Here is a 4,356-nt window from a genome sequence, read left to right on the forward strand (position 1 = left end):
TCTTAAAAGATTTTGAGGCACACATGTAGCCATCAGTACTCATATTTGATAGGTTGTAGATAGGGGCAAGGATGGTGAATCTACCCTACAATCTGAGGAATGATGCATGGGGTTTGGCGATTGCACAGTAAATTGACAAGCACACAACCTTGGTGCATATCGATCAGGTGGGCGGGTTCTTGAGAGCACGAGTCACAACTGATGTAAAGAAACCCCTACACCGATAGATATTGATTGGTTCGGCCAAGAAGAATAAAAAAGATTGGTACAACATTGAATATGAACAGGTTCCACGCTTGTGCTTCTCTTGTGGCTGCCTTGGGCACTTTGATTTGTTTTGCCCTACGTCGGGAACAAGAGACGAGACCGCTGACCTACCATTGAAGTCAAGTCTCGGGGCGTCTGAGGATTGTAAAAGGGCTAGCTCTGATGATAGCTCGACTAAAGAGAGGCAAGAAACTTAGAACAACACAAAAGAATATCAAGCATCAAGCGATTGTCAGAGGGAAGGGAATGAGGCGACCTCCCCACTTAAGAGTAACACCCAGAACAAATGTAAGGGAGGTCTGCAGCTTAATCAGGTGCACCGCCCGGTGAATGCTCAATTAAAGCTACTCTTGATAGAGCCTTAGTGAATGCTCAGTTCTTGAGTTTCTTCGAGTTTGCAAGTGTGAAACACATTGGTAGTGATGGATCAGATCATTGTTGTGTGTTGGCTGAACTCCGGACTAGTGCAACAAACAAGTCTTCACGGACGCCTCGTGCTTTCCGCTATGAGAATGTCTAGCATTCTAACGCATAGTTTGAAAATATTGTTCATGATATGTGGCATGCGGAAGATGGCCAGGAGGGTCTGCAAGGAATTGTGAATGCCCTGGGAGACATCAAAAGGAATTTGGGATCTTGGGGGGGGGCGATAGTTCGACAATTTATCAAAGGAAGTTCGCAAACTCCAGCAACGTCTTGATCTTCTCGGCGCTTCCTCAGTTGGTCGGGGTCAACCAGAGAAGGAAAAATTACCCGAGACGTTGCGGGAGGAGGAAGTTTTGTTCAAACTACCCTCGCAAGTGCTTTGGCTGCATGAGGGGGATCAAAACACGGGTTATTTCCAAGATCACGCGGCTCAACGCAAAGGGGTTAATCACATTGACTCACTGGAAAGGGCAGATGGGCAGACTTGTGTGGAACCGAAGAGGTCAAAGAGGAAATCAACAACTTCTACCAATCTTTGTACCAGTCCCAAGGGTACGGACCCATGAATGATTTGTTGGACTTTGTAGTTCCTCGGGTTACAGAGGCAATGAAAGAATTTCTCGAGAAAGATTATGTAGTCGAGGAAGTTAAACTGAAATGGCACTACCAAAGGCTCCTGGATTTGAATGGGTTGTCATTGGTTTTTACTAGCAACATTCGGATTTTCTAGGCGATGATGTCACTCAAGCTATACTGGAGTTTTTCAATGGAGGAGAACTACATGTGGGCCTAAATGACACGGCTATTACATTTATCAGGTACGGTGATGTCTACTATGCAACCTTCTTCTTGTAGACTCGTGTTAGGCCTCCAAGCGCAGAGTTTTGTAGGACAGTAGCAAATTTTCCCTCAAATGGATGACCTAAGCTTTATCAATCAGTGGGAGGCATAGGATGAAGATGGACTCTCTCAAACAACTCTGCAACCAAATAACAAAGAGTCTCTTGTGTCCCTAACACACCCAATACAATGGTAAATTGTATAGGTGCACTAGTTTGGCGAATAGATGGTGATACAAGTGTAATATGGATGGTAGATATAGGTTTTCGTAATCTGAAAATATATTAAAAAAGCAAGGTAGCAAGTAGTAAAAGTGAGCGAAACGGTATTGCAATGCTCGGAAACAAGGCCTAGGGTTCATACTTTCACTAGTGCAAGTTCTCTCAACAATGATATCATAATTAGATCATATGGCAATCCCTCAACGTGCGACAAAGAGTCACTCCAAAGTTCCTATCGCAGAGAACATAAGATGAAATTGCTTGTAAGGTACGAAACCACCTCAGAGTTATTCTTTCTGATCAATCCATTGAGCTATTCCTATAAGTTGTCGGGAAACGCAGTAATTTCAAAAAAAATCCTACACACACGCAAGATCTATCATGGTGATGCATATCAACGAGAGGGGAAGAGTGTTGTCTACGTACCCTCGTAGACCGTAAGCGCAAGTGTTATGACAACGCGGTTGATGTAGTCGAACGTCTTCATGATTCGACCGATCTTAGCACCGAAGGTACGGCACCTCCGCGATCTGCACACATTCAGCTCGGAGACGTCCCGCGAACTCTAGATCCAGCTAAGTGTCGAGGGAGAGTTTCGTCAGCACGACGGCGTGATGATGGTGATGATGAAGCTACCGGAACAGGGCTTCGCCTAAGCACTGCAACGATATGACCGGGGTGGATTATGGTGGAGGGGAGCACCGCACACGGCTAAGACAATTGTCAACTTGTTTGTCTATGGGGTGCCCCCCTCCCCCGTATATAAAGGAGTGGAGGAGGGGGAGGGGCCGGCCCTCTATGGCGCGCCCAAGGGAGTCATATTCCCACCAGGAGTAGGATCCCCCCCTTCCCTAGTTGGATTAGGAGAGGAAGGAAGGGGGAGAGGGGGAAAGGGAAGGGGGGCGGCCCCCCACCCAATTCAGAATGGGCTCGGGGGCGCGCCCCCTCCTAGGCTCCCTTCTCCTCTCTTCCACTATGGCCCAATAAGGCCCATATACTTCCCGGGGGGTTCCGTTAACCTCCCGGTACTCCGGTATATTCCTGAACTCACCCGGAACCATTCCGATGTCCAAACATAGGTTTCCAATATATCGATCTTTATGTCTCTACCATTTTGAGACACCTCGTCATGCCCGTGATCCCATCCGGGACTCCAAACAAACTTTGGTACATCAAAACAGATAAACTCATAATGTTGATCGTTGCCGAACGTTAAGCGTGCGGATCCTACGGGTTCGAGAACTATGTAGACATGACCGAGACTCATCTCCGGTCAATAACCAATAGCGGAACCTGGATGCTCATATTGGTTCCTACATATTCTACGAAGATCTTTATCGGTCAAACCGCATAACAACATACGTTGTTTCCTTTGTCATCGGTATGTTACTTTCCCGAGATTCGATCGTCGGTATCTCAATACCTAGTTCAATATCATTACCGGCAAGTCGCTTTACTTGTTCTGTAATGCAACATCCCGTAACTAACCCATTAGTCACATTGCTTGCAAGGCTTATAGTGATGTGCATTACCAAGAGGGCCCAGAGATACCTCTCCGATACACGCAGTGACAAATCCTAATCTCGAACTATGCCAACTCAACAAACACCATCAGATACACCTATAGAGCATCTTTATAGTCACTCAGTTACATTGTGACGTTTGATAGTGCACTAAGTGTTCCTCCGGTATTCGGGAGTTGCATAATCTTATTGTCATAGGAACATGTATAAGTTATGGAGAAAGCAATAGCAGTAAACTAATCGATCAAAGTGCTAAGCTAATGGATGGGTCAAGTCAATCACATCATTCTCTAATGATATGATCCCGTTCATCAAATGACAACTCTTTGTCCATGGCTAGGAAACTTAACCATCTTTGATTAACGAGCTAGTCAAGTAGAGGCATACTAGTGACACTCTGTTTGTCTATGTATTCACACAAGTACTAAGTTTCCGGTTAATACAATTCTAGTATGAATAATAAACATTTATCATGATATAAGGAAATATAAATAACATCTTTATTATTGCCTCTAGGGCATATTTCCTTCAGTCTCCCACTTGGACTAGAGTCAATAATCTAGTTCACATCGTCATGTGATTTCACACCAATAGTTCACATCTTTATGTGATTAGTTCACATCTTCATGTGACTAATACCCAAAAGGGTTTACTAGAGTCAACAATCTAGTTCACATCGCTATGTGATTAACACCCAAAGAGTGATCATGTTTTGCTTGTGAGAGAAGTTTAGTCTACGGGTCTGCAACATTCAGATCTGTATGTATTTTGCGAATTTCTATGTCTACAATACTCTGCACGGAGCTACTCTACCTAATTTGTAACATCCTGATTCTCGGAATGTTTAAGAAAAAAAGTTTTCCAAAAGTCAGGGCAAGAAATTTCATTGTTTTATTTGTTAACAAAGCTTAAATTGGACTTTTATAATTTGGAGGATTTAATTTGATCTAATGGGAACTTAAATTAAATTTGAGTTTTGTTCTTTTCTTCTAGTTGGGTTTTATCTTTTGTCTTCAACACATTTAAACATGTGAGTCTGCATTTTTGTGGATTTCTTGGATTGTTTGATATTTGTTTCA

The sequence above is a fragment of the Triticum urartu genome, chromosome 5 (genome assembly GCF_003073215.2).
Source record: "Triticum urartu cultivar G1812 chromosome 5, Tu2.1, whole genome shotgun sequence".
NCBI lineage: Eukaryota > Viridiplantae > Streptophyta > Magnoliopsida > Poales > Poaceae > Triticum > Triticum urartu.